Source organism: Hyperoodon ampullatus, assembly GCF_949752795.1.
Source record: "Hyperoodon ampullatus genome assembly, chromosome: 18".
Taxonomy (NCBI): Eukaryota; Metazoa; Chordata; class Mammalia; order Artiodactyla; family Ziphiidae; genus Hyperoodon; species Hyperoodon ampullatus.
In genome coordinates, this window is record NC_136931.1 from 39,719,045 (window position 1) to 39,739,021 (window position 19,977).

At 36.8% G+C, this 19,977-nt stretch overlaps 1 long non-coding RNA gene across 1 annotated transcript in view; it reads left to right on the forward strand.

The window, feature by feature from the left end:
• Positions 1-13,563, forward strand: part of LOC307066381 — a 30,569-nt gene extending 17,006 nt beyond the window's left edge. The window contains exon 3 of the long non-coding RNA XR_013811372.1: positions 13,330-13,563. This is a non-coding gene — a long non-coding RNA (uncharacterized lncRNA). The remainder of the gene's footprint in view (positions 1-13,329) is intronic.
• Positions 13,564-19,977: the final 6,414 nt, after the last annotated feature.

A 19,977-nucleotide genomic window follows, 5' to 3' on the forward strand; every position in this document is an offset into this window, starting at 1 on the left:
CTGTTGGTTAGGTACAGTATTTCTTATTTTTTCTGTTGGGGAAAGGGAGGAAGGAAACCGCACTATGGAACTTTCCAGTTTTTTTTTTTTTTTCTTACGCTTATACCAAAAAAATGCACTCTTCTAGTAAAACTAGAAACATGAGAGTGGCAGTTACATAGTTCCAAATTAGGACAACCTAATATACTGTAATTTTTTCAAGTAAGAGAATAACCCAGGTAGTATACTATTAACTAGATTTTTTTAAATAGCCATTTGTTGCTTAATAATTCTATTCTTTTTCCATTGTTAGTTTCATAACATTTTTACACAAAGGTTTATATTAACAAATGCCATCCGTTGTATTGTTGGTTTCCTCCTGCTTTCTGATGAGTTCTATAATATAAAAATGCTTAAAGTCCAGACTTCTCAACTAGAAAACATGAGCACAGTAAAAGCAGTGGTTTTTATTTTGTTTTGTTTTGTTTTGTTTTTGCGGTATGTGAGCCTCTCACTGTTGTGGCCTCTCCCGTTGCGGAGAACAGGCTCCGGACGCACAGGCTCAGCGGCCATGGCTCACGGGCCCAGCCACTCCGCGGCATGTGGGATCTTCCCGGACTGGGGCACGAACCCGTGTCCCCTGCATCGGCAGGCGGACTCTCAACCACTGCGCCACCAGGGAAGCCCAAAAGCAGTGTTTTTAAAATTACTTCTGGAATATATTTCTCTTGATGGTAAAGACATATAAGATTACAGATGTGTATGTTTGGATGCTTTATAAATAAAAATAATATGATTAATCATGTATTAATTTATACTACCAGAAATTCTCTCTAAATCCTTTCTAGGACACAAATATTTATGACATTTCTATATTGTTCTCATTTTATTATTTTAATGAAATATTATACAGGTAGTATTTCATAAAAACACTGCATCTATTGTAATACTAGTTTAAGAATTTTAATTTGGTATGTAAATATACTAACTTCTGTTGAAATTGCTATAGCTTAGGGTCAAAATTAATTTGAAGGTTATTATTCTGGTTTTTATTAGCTGCTGTCTCAAATTAATTATAAAGACAAAAATATCCCTGGCTTCGAGTTTCTGCACTATTAATGACATATCGAGGTGTCTCTTGGATATCAATAAATGATATATTTTAGAGCATAACTTATGAAATGACTTGCCGGTTGGCAGACCACCTTTGACGATAAAATATATTTGATAGTCTACCTTTGCAAATTCATTGTACCACAAAAATGTGATCTTGGTAATTGACATATGACTATTAAGCTTCAATCATTCTCCATAATATTCCTATTAGCAATTATTAATAGAATAAAGGGGAGACAACAATTCTATAGTATTTATTCAGATTTTTATTTAAACTCAAGTATAATCTATATTTCTATAGTGCTTATTTTATCGAACACCTCACTTAAGTAGAAGGAAGTGTTCTAGAGGTTTGTTATCAGCTTTTAAATGAAGTAATCTTTAACTATCTTTTATTTAAAAATACTAAAAAAAGTTTCATGGTCTTTAATTAAATATAAATATTGGAATTGTCTATGAAACTTTTGAAATGGTCAAACACATAAAAACATAGGGATATCCTTTAAAGCAGGGGTCCCCAACCCCTTGGCTGTGTTAGGAACTGGGCCGCACAGCAGGAGGTGGGCGGCAGGCGGGCAAGCGAAGTTTCATCCGCTGCTCCCCATGGCTCGCCATCGCTCACATTAGAGCCTGAACCAACTATCCTCCCCCGCCCACCCTGTTGGTGGAAAAATTGCCTTCCACGAAACCGGTCCCTAGCTCCAAAACAGTTGGGGATCACTGCTTTAAAGCATATGAATTTCTAATATATTTATTTAGGTTATATATGCTGAACTTTTTTTACATAATAGCTCATAGGTAACCTTCACTATTAAGTATTTTATGATGCTTAGAATCGGAAACAATACAGAAACTAACAAATTAAATTTGTTTTTTGTAAAATGTCAAGTGAGAAGAGAAGAATGTTAAATAATAAATACAGCATATTCACAACTTGGTTTTGAATATCACACACATAGAGAAAAAAGACCCAAAGAAAATTTAAAAATTATTTATCAATGGTTAACTCAAGAAATAAGAGAGTCAGGGTGACCTTTACTTCCTCCCGTTCTCATTCTGTATTTCCAAATTCATTGCACTATGTATGTATTACTTTTAGAACTGTTTAAGAAGAAATGTGCCAGTTTGGATAATTTTTTTTTAACATCTAAACATTGCCGAGTGTTGTTAAAATGTTCCGTTTTTATGTAGCTTTCTGGAAGATCTAGCTGGCCATAAAAAACTGAATATATTAGAGGAGGGGGAGTTTTCCCTCATCTTGAAATAATGATGATAAATAATATTTTTAAAGCATTAAATAATTTTCAAAGCATTTTTATATACATTTTCTCCTCAGACCATCCTAACTCTCTAGAGTTGGTAGAAAAATGATTATACTCATTTTGCCCAGGGTGGAGGTTAGAGGGTGGGAACTGAAATTCATGAAGTTTAGCAAATTGCCCATTTAAGCCGTACACAGTTATTAAGTGGCAGGGCCAGAATTCTAACCTGTTTCATGCCATGGCCAATCTAGTGCTTTCCTCTATGCTCTAGGAACTGGACATATTTAAGAGGTAAGCACAAAAATGGAAATAGGTCTGAATCTTGCTCTAGTTACAAATTTGCCTATAGACCTCACTGGAGCCTGAACCAGGAAAATCTATATGAATTTCTTTCTTCAACCCAAAGAAATGGCCATGTTAAATAATTCCTAGGTTAAATTTTTAAAAACCTATACTGTCTGTTTTTTCACCATATTCCAGTTTGTGTATCTTGTGTCTATCAACTTCTCCAAAGAACCATGCTTCCTACCTAAAGGACTGCATTGCTTAATAAACAAACATTGACAATTCTGATGCTAACCTGAATTAAATAATATACCAATCATTTATGAGATCCGCCTTAGTATTTTTACGCTCCTGAAATATCATCTCTATAACCTGCTTTTTAAAATAGTCTGACACCTACCGAGTACTCTTTCACTTCCTACAAGAAATCAAGAAAAAGAAAGCATTTGTGTTTTTAATTTTAGTGAAGGGTTCTTGATTTAAGAATTAGTTATTTAGTGTCATTTGAATTTCAAGTGTGCCTCAAGTACTTGAGGTTCTTTCTGTATGACTTCTCCAGAGTTTTCACATATATATCATCATTAATTTCATCTTTCACTTGGGATTAGTAAAAGAAAAGTTTTATTTACTACTATTTCTTAGTTTTCTTCAGTTCAAATGTTCAGTGCCTTGTCAAAAATAATATTATAGTCTTATACTGTTCATTGATAACAGATAATGCCAAGAAATTGTGATTCTGGTTTTCAGTTAAAAAAACAAAATGAGAAACTAAAGAAATAATTACTATAACAACGTTTTTCTCCATTTAGCTAATCAGATATTCACATCAGTGAGTGTTAGATTTTGAGACTATGAATCCCAATACTAAATGTTTTATATATTCAGAGAAGTGAAAAATAATAATTATTATGCTTCCTCTGTGCTAAATACTGTTTTAAAACCAATTGGAATCCCCCCTCACAACAATCCTAAGAGGTAGGTACTCTTTGCACCTATTTTACAGCCTGACAAACTGAGGCACAGAATGATTAAATTATTCATGGTCACACAGCTAGTAAAGCACAGATACAGTACTTAAAATCAAGTCTGTTTTTGTGAGAGTCCACATTCCCAACCCCTGTAATGAAAGCGTGTGATCCCTACTATTTGCTATATACCCATTTACTTGCTTTGTGGAAAGAAAGGGAGTGAGGGAAGAGGAGGGAAAGGGAGGGAGGGAAAGAGGAAAAGAAGGCGGAATGGAGGGAGGCAGGAGAATTGTCAAAATTCTGCCAGCTTGTTGATACTGTGTGTTATTTCTTATAATAAGGTTGAAATTAAGGACTTGTAGAGATTTACATAGAATAAATAATTTTAAATTTCTTTAAGGGAAGTCTCTGGTAATATTATCAGATGGGAGACAGCAAGTGAATTTCTGTTTAATTCTATTCATAATTAAAATGCTATAGCAGGCTCATATTTGGAACAAACACAGTTCTGATAATTCTCATAGTAATAATTCTACCTTTTCTTAAATTTGTTATCATTTTTTTCACCCTCAACACTCTCAGCTTATTTAATTTTAGTACCTACTCTTTTTCAAAAGTCCATAAATTTTAGTTAGGCTTAAATCATAGGAAAATTGAAGAAAGTTTAGAGCTTGTAACAGAAGGAAACCACCCCCTTCCCACCCCGAGCCCAGCTCTGTCCATTTCTATCAGAGCTACTCCACCAAGAAAGGAGGAATTATTCTGATTGGTCAGATTTATGACACATTCTATTACATAGGGTGACTGTATTTGTTTAGAGGTACACAGCAACAGTTCCACATTTCTTCTTGCCCGTTGCCTGGTCCTGTGAAAGCAGGTAAGTGGAGTGAAGATCCTCAAAACCTAGACCTCAGTCTCTTGTTTCTGTTCCATTCCATTCACCAGGGTGAGCTTAATCCAGCAGAAGAGTGAGCTCTTCTGTGTCTGGCTGGATGTTTCCATGCAGATGAGTCAAATTCCATTTTGAGCCTGGAAAATCTTGCATGCTGTCTCATCAACTTCTTCCTTTTCTGAGTATGTACTCAGAAAATGGTAACATGCCCCCAGTAAGCCTTTACCACAGCTCTGACTCAGGGTTATTAGGAAGTAATTCCAAATCTCAGACATGTTCTGTATTTTAATCAACAGATAATTTGTACTTATAGTTAACATTTACTCTGGATTATTCACGTGTTCTTATGCAGTTGGAACCTATTTCTGTCTTCATGTGCTTAAAGCTAGGATGAGTATGGATTTTAATCAAGATAATTTAGAAATTTTATTAAGTGTTTCTTATGTGGCAGGCACTGTTCTAGGTACTGGTGATAGAGTGTTAAACAAAGTGGTTACAATCCACACTCTAAGAAAGGGTACTTAACATGAAAATTTAAATAGGAAAGATGTACAGAAATCATACACAAAAAACAAGAGTCAGTTTAATATGCATAGTTGGCATCTTGGGGATAGAAGAAATCTAACACAAGGAGTTTTACAAGACTGATGATATTATAGTCACTTCAGTTGAACTTTGTTTTATTTAAAACAAGCAACTTTTTTTCAAACCAAGTAAAAAAATTATTGACAGTAATTGTGCAACTTTATAGCTCCTTATTTAGTAAAGAGAGGGTGCTTTGACTTATGATATGAGGCAATTTCAGTCTTTTGATAAACTAACCTTCAGCATTTTAAAAATTAAGCTTTTTCATTGATGGAAATTCTAATATTTGCCCATCACTTTTATTTCATGCCTCCGAAATTACATTAAATTTTCCAATTTTAAGTGAAAAACTGGCATATTATCTGTTGACACTACAGTTCCAAGTTTTATCATAAGAAAAGGTGGGTGAGAGGAATCCCCAGCTCAAAATCCTATCCAAACTTGAATTCTGAAAGTCTTATTTTGATTGATTAGTAGATGTTGGTATCACATTATTTGCAATGGCAGAGGACATTGTCAAGTTGTTATTAGCATTCATTGTAGCACCGGCTTCTGAGAATGTATTAGGTTTTTTTTTTTTTTTTTTTTTGCTGTACGCGGGCCTCTCACTGTTGTGGCCCCTCCCGTTGCGGAGCACAGGCTCCGGATGCGCAGGCCCAGCGGCCATGGCTCACGGGCCCAGCCGCTCCGGGGCACGTGGGATCCTCCCATACTGGGGCACGAACCTGCGTCCCCTGTATCGACAGGCGGACTCTCAACCACTGCACCACCAGGGAAACCCTGTAGTAGTTTTTTTTAAACCACATTTTCTCCTCTTGACCCATGACTCCAACTCTAAAAATATCTTGACTCATTCATACATCATACATTCAAGAAATAATTACTGATCGCATATACTGTTCCAGACACCAGGCTGGTCAGTAGGGAGTCAAAATGACTAAGGCACAGGCTTGGCTGTCAAGGAGACCCCAATGTAGTGAACCTTTGCTTCTTACTCTTCAAGTGGCATTGATCCTGTGTAATCAGAAGTAATAGGGAATTAAGTAGCATTCATATTGTAATTAAATGTAGATTGAGCCAGATGATTTTCCAAAATCAGGTTTAATCAGAGATAGGGCAAGAGTGTTCTTTGGGAGTTTTCCTTGATGAGCATTGTTAACTATCCTTGAGATGCAATAATAGAAGTCAGTGAGTAATTTATCAATTTGGTTTCCTATGGAAACCAAGATGAAGCACGTTTTCTCCTTTAGTCATTGACTTTCTACAGAGGTAGGGAAGGCGCTTCAACTTGCCTGGACAAGAAATCACCAGTAAACAGCAGTGATGGTAGATGTGGGTTATTTACTACCATGGGGTTGAGAATATTAGTGAGCTGCATTTTGACCACTTGTCAAACATTTTGACATCTTGGAACAGAAAGTGTTATTTAAATATAAAAAGCATTGTCTGTTGAATTGCTGTTAGTCATCCCTATGAGGAAATGACCTATTAAGTAACAGATCGGGAATAAGATTGATTTCTTTAAAGAGTGCTTAAAGTAGCTACATGTTTCAATTTGTGGGTTTTTTCCAACCATTTGTAAGTTACCACAGTAAAAACCCCATATAAAAAGCTATCTGAATTTACTTTCCAGCATTCTTTCCTGGACTTTCTCTCTCTTTCCCCCTCTCCCTCTCTCTCAGATCAGAAGGAGAGCAATGGGTCTCAAGCTTTAGCGAGAATCAGAAGGCTTGTCAAAACAATGATTTCCGGAGCCTCAGCTGGGAATTTGCATTTCTAACAAGTTCCTAGGAGAAACTTCTGCCGCTGTTACATATTTGATGAACCACTGCTCAAGTAAAAGGAATGGGAATTTAGGAAGTAGAAAGATCTAGAGCTATGAAAAGCTGAAGTCAGCTTCTGATCTTCTTCACCAAGCTGCCCAAGCTATTGGGAAGATAATCACTACTGCCCCAGGGAAGCGTATTGAAAGTCACACCGATTAGAATGGGCATCATCAGAAAATCTACAAGCAACAAATGCTGGAGAGGGTGTGGAGAAAAGAGAACCCTCTTTCACTGTTGGTGGGAATGTAAATTGATACAACCACTATGGAGAACAGTATGGAGGTTCCTTAGAAAACTAAAAATAGAATTACCAGATGACCCAGCAATCCCACTACTGGCACATACCCAGAGAAAACCATAATTCAAAAAGACACATGCACCCCAATATTCATTGCAGCACTATTTACAATAGCCAGGTCATGGAAGCAACCTAAATGCCCATTGACGGATGGATAAAAAAGACGTAGTACATACATAAAATGGAATGAACTTGGGTCATTTGTAGAGACGTGGATGGACCTAGAGACTGTCATACAGAGTGAATAAGTCAGAAAGAGAAAAACAAATATTGTATATTAACACATATATGTAGAACCTAGAAAAATGGTACAGATGAACTGGTTTGCAAGGCAGAAATAGAGACATAGATGTAGAGAAGAAATGTATGGACACCATGGGGGGAAAGCGGGGCAAGGGTGGCGGTGGTGGGATGAATTGGGAGATTGGCATTGACATGTATATACTAATATGTATAAAATAGATAACTAATAAGAACTTGCTGTATAAATTAATTAATTAATTTAATTTATTTTTTTAAAAAAGTAATTGGCCCTCCTCTGAGTAAGTGATTGGCTGAGGGCATCATGTAGAACAGTCTTGACTGTCCTACTCTTAAGCCCAGGTTTGCAGTGAATGAGCCATTTAACCTCTCTTTACCCCAGTCTTTCTCAGATTCAAAATAGTAATGGTAATTTCCCTTCCCTCTTGTTAAAAAACAAGACAAAACAAAAAATACGCAAATCCTGATGGTGCTTTCCCTTTGTGGAAAGTTATTTGGATTTATCCATCTATTACTCTGATGTAGTAAAGAAGAAATTTAGAAAAATTTCTCTCTGTCGATAAAGATTTTAGGCTTTTAAGCTTAACTCTTTAGCAAAAACTACCAAATGTCTATTCTCCACTGCCTGGGGCTAGACATTTCCTTGATTCTGTCTAAGAGGTGGGGAGCCACAAGGGAACAAGTACTTAAAGAGACTCTAAAAAGCCCTATCTTTTCTGCACCCCCTTCGCCACCACCAGCTCTCCAGTTTATCCACTGCTCTTCTCACTCTTTCCACACCAGGAGCACCAGCCTCTTAGCTTATACTTTCAACACTCAACGTTCTCCCATCCAAAGGCCCTTGCGCTTATGATTTCATCTTCTGGAAATGTTCTACAAAAGTAATCCATACACATATAAATAGAATATGATAATAGAGGTTATGATAATAGATAGGATATGACTACCTTCAAGTCTCTGGTCAAATGTCACCACATCAGGGAGACCTTGATCATCCTATAAAAAACAGCTGTTGTGCATCCCCATGCAGGTGCACACATTAACCTACACATGTTCTATTCCATCTCTGATATATTTTTCTCCGTATGTTTGTTCCCATCTGCCAAACAATATATCAATATTTTGGTATTGGTTTATTTTCTGTCTCTTCCCTAGGTAGAATGCAAATTCCGTGCAGGTAGAGTCATGGTTTTTTCACTGCAGAACCTATAACAATCAATGGCACATAAGAGTCACTCAGTAAATATTTCTAGAGTGAAAAAAAGAAAGGTGATATATCCTTACCTTAGATTATCCACTGCACATTTTGGTATCCTTTACATTACTTGCTCAAATGATCTTACACTCCAGTCATACATACCTATTGGCAGTTCTTTAGAGCCACCATTGCTCTTTATGCCCTCGTGTCTTTTTTAAAATTTAATTTTATTTTTTTTAACATTTTTATTGGAGTATAATTGCTTTACAATGGTGCGTTAGTTTCTGCTTTATAACAAAGTGAATCAGCTATACATATATCCCCATATCTCGTCCCTCTTGCGTCTCCCTCCCACCCTCCCTATCCCACCCCTCTAGGTGGTCACAGGACATATATATACTCACTACCAGATGTGAAATAGATAGCTAGTGGGAAGCAGCCACATAGCACAGGGAGATCAGCTCTGTGGTTTGTGCCCTCTTGCGTTTTAAATCTTGCTGTAGCCTCTGCCTAGGATGTTCATTTCTGAAACTTTTTTGTTGTCTTTCACACTTCTACATTTCCTTCAAAACACAAATCAGGTATCCTGTTCTTCAAAAATATTTCATGATAAACTTGTTCTTTCTCTGTGTCTTCCTTCCCACCCTGGCACCCTGTCCTGGCCCTTATCTACTCATTATGTTATACTATTCTGTCCAGTTGAAACTCCTCCCAGCTTTACCAGAGACCACTTGAAAGCAGGAACTGCTTCTGACATCAAAAGCACAAGCCCCAATGCCTGGCATATGACAGCTACTCATAAATGATCAATAAATCAACAACAGTCCACCTTATTCTTTCTTCTTATCATAAGAAGCTACTCTTCATTGCTTTAAACTTCTAAAATTGCCCTGAGGGATATAATAGTAATGAGTGTTCCTGAAAATCAAGAGAATGGACACTTATGATAAGTAGCTTGAAGATCAGCCAAGTGAAAACTGGAATAGCTCTCAAACAAGGAAGAGGAGTGAGGCATTCAAGTTCCTTTAGGAGTAGCAAGTAGCAGTGATGCTGGTGTTCACATTGCCATGAAGAAAACCACTGCCATATGAAGCTCCTAACACGAGTAAATATGTAGTATCTCTGAGGTATGTGGTAGTATGTGAGAGTAGATCATGACAAAACTCTTCAGCAACCTTGTTTCTGGATTTTACCTCATCCAGCATCACTTGGTGTATGTTGAGATAATGCACAAATTTTACTAGGTAATTAGTCTAGGAATTATTCCTCTAGGGTAGAAAGATGCTATCTTACTCCAATCGTGTTGCTATAACAAAATACCACCAACTGGGTAGATTATAACAACAGCAATTATTGCTCACAGTTTTGGAGGCTGGGAAGTCCAAGACTGAGTTGCTAGCATGTTTGCCTTCTGGTGAGGACCTTCTTCCTGGTTCATAAGCTGACACCAACTCCCTGTGTCCTCACATGGTAGAAAGGGCAGGGGATCTCTCTGGAGCCTCTTATAAGGCATTAATTTCATTCATGATGGTTCCACTGTTACGACTTAAGCACTTCCCAAAGGTCCACCTACTAATACTATCACATTGGGCATTAGGGTTTCAACATAGGAATTACAACATAGGAATTCAATGTATAAAACATTCAGACCATAGCAGATACTTGGGAGTCGAAGCTTGTTCTAAACTTTATAGCTGGGAAGACTCTGTGAAGCTAGTATGTGTGGCTGAGTCATGCATGTTTGAAGATGATAAAAGACCCATCCCAGCAGAAAAATCCTACACACAACTGAGAAACCACTGGGCATTGTGAATGAGTGTATGCCTTGGCAGAAGGCTGTTCCTCCTCACATCTGTGAATTATGCATGATACTGCAAGAGGACTTTTTAAATATGAGCAATTTGGAGCAAAAATGACAGAAAAGAGAAGTGCAAAGAAACAAGATGAGTGAGTATTGAAAGGCAGAAGTGGTATATTGGTAGGCCTGGAAATCAACTGTCAGTAATTTAAATTGATTAAATGTAGCATAGAAAGTGTACAAGAAAAGGTTGAGGGGATCAAATTAACAGGGAAAAGAAACAGTTTTCTCAACAGTAACATTTTTGCTGTATCAAAGTGAAAGCAATTCATAAGAGATTGAGAAAATGAGTATATTTTCTCATTCCTTTGTCATGTGACAAAGGAATAAAATAATTCCTTTGTCACATGACTAGACGTAAGGTGAAAATTAGAACTTTATCTCAATATAAGGAGGCAGTCATTTTTAGGAAATAACATTTAAATTGAACAAGAAAAAGGAGATCAGAGGCATGAACCAAGAGATAAGACCTTGTCTCACTTATTCATAGACTATGGGGCCCAACTGTCAAACAATAATCAGTATCGAGGCTGCAGAGAACAAAGTTTTATTTGAGGTCTTAATAATTGCAGTCCTGGAGACACAGATTCAGGTAAAACCCAAAGATACTCTGTGGAAGAGAAAGAGCCAGGGACTTACAAAGATAAAAGGTACAAGGTTGTTAAAGCTGTCTGTCAGGAATTATGATTGACTCTGACGCAGGAAAGGAAATATTTGTCCTTAAGGGATTCTCCATCACAAGTTATTTTAGGTTAAGTGTCCGATAAGTATCTTGAGTTTCTGGAACGTGGGCAGATGCTCTGGATGCCTGTGTCAAAGCAATAGGTAGTCAAAGTTCAGATTCCATCTCGGCTGAGATGTGCCTAAGTCACACTTCCTCAGTGGCTTCCTCAGAGGCTCCATGTGAGAGAGCTCTCCCCACCAGTAATGACTCCATTTCTGTTTTCCTTTCACACAACTTACCTTCACTCCTCAGATGTGTTGGGAACTGATAAGCATATTCTCACCATAGTACTTATTGTCGCTCACTTGCATTAAAGTGGACCATAGCCAACATCAATAACTGATTATTGAGTTATATTGTATTTTTCTCAAATTCAGAGTTATTTATTTTAAAGCATCAGTAAGCAAACTATGGCCTACAGGTGAAATCTATTCTTGAGCTAAGAATGGTTATTACATTTTGAAAAGGTTGTAAGAAAAGAAAAAGAAAAAAGGAAAAAAAGAAAGAATATGTGTTACAGACCTATGTAGCTCATAAAGACAAAAATATTTATTACCTGGAGGGCTTAAATTTAAGGGGATAAAGTTGATATTCACATTCATTATATATATATATGAATATAATAAATATATTATGAATAACAACTGAATATAATAAATGTATATAATGAATGCGAAGGTTTATTTGTCTTACACTTTGTAGGATTTCACACCCTAAAGCGTGGATTTCTAGATAAGAGAAAGAGAAGATACATATTTACCAGTTCATAGTTTATTGAGGACAAGAAGGAAGAGGATTGAGGCAAGTTCACTTCATTTTTGCAATGACAACATTACAGAGGAAAATGAAGTAAAAAATGTGAAACAGAAGCCTGATTGTGGAAGATGCATGAAGGGAATGAATAAGGCAATGAAAGGGGATAAACTACTTTGAGAGCTCTGATACCAGGAGGAAAGTGGAAAGTAGTCATGTATGTCCCTGCAGGTATTTGTAGATTGTCTTCCACTCTGAGATTTCTCTGCTGCTGCCCCTCCCCTAAACAAGTGTCAGAGAGGATTGGAGCTCTGTCTTCACAGCGCTTGCTGACTTTTCAAGAGAAACATTGTACAGATAGACCCACAGACATACTTAAATAGATACCCGCAGCTCTGTTGGATGTGTAGTATTTAGCTTCTTCGGTCTGTGTGTGAAACACTTCTAACATGCTTCCCCTACTCCAATGCCCACAGGGCCACCAGTTTTCAACCTGTTTTCTCTGTCCTGTTAAACACACCTCTTTTTCTAGCAGCTGAATGGGAAGGAGGACCCCCCTTTCAGTTGTTATCTTCCTCGAAACTGTTCATTCTAAACGAATTCTGACATTTCCCTTCTGAATCTATCTACCGTCTCCCTCTATGTCCAAACTCCTCCTGATAGACAAATTTATTGAGTGCTCAAATGTATACCAATTACCGTTCGTCAGTGGCATTTAACCCTCACAAATATTATCCACATTACACAGTTAAATATTGAGGCTTAGAGAAATTAAGAAACTTGCCAAAAGTTGCACACTTAACAAGTGACATGTCTAGGGTTCAGGCACAAAAGATTTGAGCCCAGAGGCCATGCTCTTAACCATGAAGTTAAACCCTCTAAACAGGAAGAAGTTAACACCTGATCAAGGGAAATGGAGGGTCCATACTAGCTCCCTTATTTATACCAGCCGCCAGAGGGGAAGGTTTAACAGAAAAGTGTTCCCATTTAATTTTTCTATTTCTTTAACCATTGAATTAAACAATAACACATCCTCCTTAAATGTAATCTCTCTTTGATTCAAGCTTTCTGATTATTTCAGAAACTTCAGTGAATAGTTTATATCTTCATAATTTTTTTCTTTAATTTCAGAACTTTGTGAGAAGGATAAATGCTATTTTCTTTTAAGTGATTAGATAATTTTGTAATTTTCTATGCTAAAAAGTATACTTATCATATAGTATATATAAAATTCTATATATTTATTTATTTATTTAATTATTTAATTTTTTTTTCCCTTTTGCTGTACACGGGCCTCCCACTGTTGTGGCCTCTCCCGTTGCAGAGCACAGGCTCCGGACGCGCAGGCTCAGCGGCCATGGCTCACAGGCCCAGCCGCTCCGCGGCATGTGGGATCTTCCCGGACCGGGGCACGAACCAGTGTCCCCTGCATCGGCAGGCGGACTCTCAACCACTGCGCCACCAGGGAAGCCCCTCTATGTATTCAATGTGTACTTTTGTTAAAGCATTGTAAAATAACAACTGAATTGTACTCAAATAAATACATCATTTTCCTCAACATTGACTTAATGTGCACTATAGTTCATATTTTTTTCTGATTAGTTCAGAATTATCAAATTAGAGAATTATTGTTTTGAGACTGGTTTTTACTAACTCTAACTTCCATGTTCCTAATTTCCATGTTCCTAATGAATAAACTAAGCTTTATTTATCCTTAATATTTTCTGACCTCTTCACTTCAATTGAAATCTGGATTGTTTCAAATGATTCCCCTACCATCTCCACCACAAATTTAGCTTTCTTTTTCTCTAGTATAAGAAGAGCCAGCCTGCTTCTTACATTTATACCACTTTTTGATTATTATTCTATAATCTCTGTATTCCCCTAATTTTAATTTACTGTCAGGAAGTAAAGTTGGCCCTCTCTCTATTCAAACCACTCCTGTATCCTCCAGAACCAGTGCCCACTTCTACTTTCCTGAACAAGGTCAACTACACTTCACCAAGCTTCCCATTTTTTAATTTTAATTAATTAATTAAAAAAATTAATTTTACTGAAGTATAGTTGATTTACAGTGTGTTAGTTTTAGGTGTACAGCAAAGTGATTCAGTTATACATATACATATATCTATTCTTCTTCAGATTCTTTGCTCATATAGGTTCTCATAGACCAAGCTTACCAATTTTATAGTTTCATTGCCTGTCTTCATCTATGCCATGACCTCATTTCTCATTCACATGTCAAAATTAAACTTTCAGAACTCTATTGCAACAACGATCAGTGGTCTAATGAACTTGTATAAGATGACCAGAAGTTGAAGTATTGTAAGCATTAGTAATATAAAAGTCCAACTACTGTCTGTTCTACAAATGAATATATGTTTAATACTAAATATATGTTTAATACTAAAAGTTTCACCATGGTAGTGTGAGTCTTTCCAAAATTTGTTACATTCCTATTATATGCCAAGCACTGACTTACTCTTTGATTTCATTTTTCCCCCAATTTTGTTTTCCAAACACAGAATGACAACTTGGTGAAAAAAACCCTGTGGTATATACCAAATACCAAGATGTGCATCCTCTGCCCATCCTCATTTCTGTATTCCCACTCATTCCATCGTAATTAGATTCTGCCACTTTTCTCCTGAGCCCTATAATAGTCTCATGTCTACTCACTTCCCATCTCTTCCCCGTCTTTTAATCTCAAATGCAGTTCATACATACAGAACGTCACCTGAATGATGTTCATAACTGATGGCTGCTTGCTTTCTTAAGAATGCTTAAAAGATGCAGTGTTGGAAGAGAAAGCTGTCACCACCTGCTGACTTGTGCCCAAAGTCTCAGAGGCTGAAACTTCTGCTTTCATAAATGGGGAGGCCCAGCACAGAAGTGAAATGAAGAAGTGCCATAAAAGAGCTTATGAGCCTTTTAAAGACTTCCCAGGAGATATACACACACACATACATGTACACAAGATGTTCAGTGTGACTTCAGAGAAATTCTCAGAGACCTCATATGTCTCGAACACTGGGTAAGACCTCTGCTTCCAGACATTCTAAAATTTACTCTTGAATAATGCAACCCAGAGAGTGGTGTACTTGGACCAAATTACTTATATCCCTTATAGTATTATTTCTGGCAAATTACCCCATCCGCTTTTGGTTTGCATAACAGACAATTGCAAGAATTTCTTTTCTATCTATTGGTAGAGGTCCTCTTCCATCACATCCTTTATACAAAGACTATATAAATGCACATAATGTCTTACATATTATTTCATAGGGTTAACAGATACTTTGTGTCCAATGTAGAGTAACATGGACTATGGGCTAACAATGTTCTATAAAGAATAAAGTAGTTCTTTGTAAACTAGACTGTTTATATATTTCATACACACTCTGTTTCCCAGTTATTCTCTCTTATCACTTAATAAATTCTTTTGATGTCTTTTCTATATCATTTGTACTAAAGTGAAACAAAGCAAGATGTTTTTGATTGCTCCATACCTGGACAAAAGTGTTAGAATGGAAGCCTAGAGGCTGCTATGGTGGTAGCAGTCATAATGAAAATGAGAGAACCCCTAAATGGATGTGGTTTTCCTGCTTCAATTACCTGGAGATTGTTTTCCAGTGCTGACACCAGGATGTTCTGAATTTGCTTTAGTGAAAGGAATTAGTGTTTCCTCTACAGTTTTAATTATAATTTTGTTTCCTCTAAAATTGCGACGTAATTTCATTGACCATTGAGTTAATACAAAGTGAACTCCTTGGCCTGGCCCTCCAGGCACTCCAACTGTTCTAACCTATCCCTGCTGCTCCATCACCTCCCCTTCTCCTACACATGGGCCTGTGCTGCCATCAAACTGCACAAACCTCTCTCAAGTGCTGGGGAGTTTTCTAATCTCTGTGTCACTTATCATTCTGCTGATTATGTCAGGAATTGGATTTTCTTAGATGCGATGCTTATTAAATCTACATGTATAACATGCTTATATAGTTAATAAATTTGACAAAAAATTATTAAATGATGATGACTACATTATAAAATCATATATATATATATGCCTTTTCATATATATTCATGTCTTTCAACACTAACCTCAGCCTCTCCATTCTCATAATACTTAAAATATGCTTGCTTTTGTTTTCCAGGCCATTGCATGTGGTGCTCTCTTTGCCTGGAGTTCTCTCCTTCCTCCGTTCTTCTACTTGCCACCACTTCCCCATGTAATGACCCGATTTGGAGAAGACTTGTTTCTGCCCCTCTTATGGGTTCCCTTAATACCTGATTCTAAGTTCTATTAATTCACACTGCATTGTAACTCCCTGTTCATTGTCTTACTTGCTTATTGTGTCCCCAATGCCTATACAGCACCTAACGTTTGGAAAGTACTCAAATAAATGAAAGTTGGTGACATTGAAATACATGTATAACTGGTTTAGAAGAGTTAAATGATCATTGTTATTGAAAGTCATAAAGATACTTAGGCCTTTGACCCACTAATCCAGGAGTCAAAAATTCAAATGCTTTCAGGGTCAAGGAAGTAATCTAAATGTGCAGTGTTGGCCTGGGGGAAGGCAATGGGAATACAGGTTACTGTACTTGCCTCACCTAAACACATTCAGATTTACACTTTTATAAATACTGTCGATACAAGCCAGCCAAACCATAACCGCTGTCTCATTCAAAGAAACAATTCTGGGGGCTTCCCTGGTGGCGCAGTGGTTGAGAGTCCGCCTGCCGATGCAGGGGACACGGGTTCGTGCCCCGGTCTGGGAAGATCCCACATGCCGCAGAGCGGCTAGGCCCGTGAGCCATGGCCACTGAGCCTGTGCTCCGGAGCCTGTGCTCCGCAAGGGGAGAGGCCACAACAGTGAGAGGCCCGCCTACCGCAAAAAAAAAAAAAAAAAAAAAAAAAAAAAAGAAACAATTCTGTAGAGGAAAAAAATATTCATAATGTTATTTGTGAGTCTATCTGTAATAAGGAAAAAATGAAGACAAATAGCTAGTAATAGGAATCTGATTAAATTAAATAGATTGTATCCATTAAATATCATGTATTCTTTAACATTAAAATAATCCCCCAAATGTAATATATGAAAAATGCTTTCGTTATTGGAAATAGTGAAGGAATAACACAAAACCCTGTGTTTGCTGTAATTGCAACCATGTAAAAATGTACATCTTTGTTTTAAAAAAAAAAGGATTATGCAAAATGAAGATAACTATGTTAGGGTGCTCAAAATAGAAATGATTTTTGTAAAGTTCAGCATTTACTAATGCCGTCATTTTTCCAATCCCAGTCTCTGGAGAAAACTTTGGCAATATGTCTTGGAGTCTTAGAAGATGATACCTAGCAAGCAGAACCAGGTTACTTTGGGTAAAAGCTGAAGAATATGAATTGTGGGCTGAGCTACAAATAACATTGTCATAGCAACCTCCAAAGATTTCATAGAAAAGGCGTGACTTGGATTTCTCTTTTTTTTTTTTAAGGAAAATGACTAACAAGATCCCTTTTGAAACAGTTCCGCTATAGTGAGGGATAAGATACAATAAGTTTGATAAAGAGTTTTGTTGAGAAATTGGGATAAACTGGCATAGCCTTGAGATCAGAAGTGAGACTCCCTAGTGTAGCCTTAGCACATTTTTGTGTGTGTGTATTGATTAGTTTTCAGTGACGTAACACTTATGTGATGCCAATCTGCCTTCCCTGCAGATAATAATTATTTATTTAATAATAAAATATTAAGATCAATATAATAATTCTATAATGATAATAATGGTTATTATAAGTAAACAAAGTTCAATTCTCCTTGTTAAGAGACATTTCATATATTTCTCTGATTCTTTATAAAGGCTTGATTATCTGTTCTCAGGGTTCTTCTGTGATACTATATATAACCTCCTGGAAACAGGACTGTGGAAATACTGATAGTATCAACGGAAATCGTTGTAACTTCTTCCTTGGAAAGGGCGTATTCCATCAGTCTCATTGCCTCATTTGTTAAGCTGAATCGCCATTCTCAGTGACAGATCATTTCAGTGTCCAAACTTCCTGCAAGGATTTATGTATTAACCCCATTCTGTTTGAGTTTAGATCAGGAGTGTCCCTTAGGTTATTTTATGAACCCAAGTTTCCTGTAGTTTGCAGAAGCTGGCCCAGCCCACTGGCAGAAAATCTGCTTTTGATAGCATAGTCCTGTGGTAACAACTTTGGTATCTTGCACAGATAAGCAGCCTTGATATAGGTCCATGTGGTTAAGGAGGAAGACATTGTCAGTAATTACTTTTATGGGGGAAATTCTAGTTAGCAATTTTTTTCCAGTTCGAGGTAAACATGTAAGTCTGGGCTTATCATAAATAGCAATATATCCAAAGTATCATTCTCAGACTACACACAAATTTTTGACTCTAGCTTTCTGTGTAACGTTAAAAAAACAAACAAACAAAAAAGCATAGTCAAATCACCTATTACCTCAAAATAAGGAGCTGTGTGGCAGCATCAGGAAGCATAATGAGTTAAGCCAGAATTAACAAGTAGCAGGGCTGAGTGTGAAACCCCTGCAGTTCAGGCCTTACCACTGAAACTGGCACCTGATTGCCCTTACAAGTAATACCTGTTCACTCAGTTCTTGAAACAATCAAATATATACCGTAAATATCATGTTTCTGCTAACACCTTTTGTATGTTTTCTGAAGCCACTGGTAGAACTAAACTTTTTAACCATCTGCTGAGGACAGAAGTCACGTTATAAGTCAAGTGGAACTTTGAGTTCTATTTCCATTTCTAAACATTTGACCACAAAATTAAACCTCAGATTCTTAAAGAAGAATTCAGTCTTCTGGGTAAGTGGGATCTGTCCACTCGTTCATTCAACATTTACTGAGCTGCTGCTTCATGTAGAATGTACAAGTGGGTTAAAAGATGTTTGAGGAGATTACTGTCTCGTTAGCCATCCAACTAATCATCACTCATGCTGAAGTTTTGAATCAGAAAAAAAAAAAAAGTTGAACCAATATTTGTTAAATTTTGCACACAAATAGCCCTAGGGAGCACAGAAGGGAAGACTTTTTCCATTGAAAAAATGTATGACTTTTCTGAATAAGTTAATATGTATCTTAATCATCTATGTTTCAAATGAGGAAAAGATTAATTTAACAGAATCATTCTGTAAAACCCCTACTGCTTTGAATCCTATGAAAATTTGTTGCTAATTTGAGGCTTTCAAATTTAAAGTCATAAGATAAGTTGAGCAATCAATAACCTTGAAATTTAGGAAGGTGACTGACATGGCCTAGCCAGAACGTTTTTTGCAGTAATTTGATATATAACTCTGCCCTAATCACTCTTAAAAATCAGCTAGACAGTAAAAAGTTCTCTACCTTCAAACCTCTTGATGAAGTTTTGCAGATTAATCTGAATGGGTTTAAAATTTGATGAAAGGATGGAGAGCATCTAAATTTAGTTTTTCTGGATAGCCACATGCAAAAGAATGAGACTAGACCACTATCTTATACCATACATAGATATCAACTCAAAATGGATTAGAGACTCCAATGTAAGATCTGAAACAATAAAACTCCTAGAAGAAAACATAGGCAGTATTCACTTTGACTTTGGTTTTAGCAATATCTTTCTGCATATGCCTCCTCAGGCAGGGAGACAAAAGCGTAACTAAACAAATGGGACTATCATCAAACTAAAAAGCTTCTGTACAACAAAGGAAACATCAACAAAATGAAAACCTACCAAATGGGAGAAGATATTTGCAAATCATGTATCTAATATCCAAAATAGATAAAGAATTTATGCAACTCAACAATAAAAAAGCTAACAATCCAATTAAAAAATGAGCAGAGAAACTGAATAGATATTTTTCCAAAGAAGGTATATAGATGGCCAACAAGCATGTGAAAAATGTTCAGCATCACTAATTATCAGGGAAATGTAAATCAAAACCACAGGGAG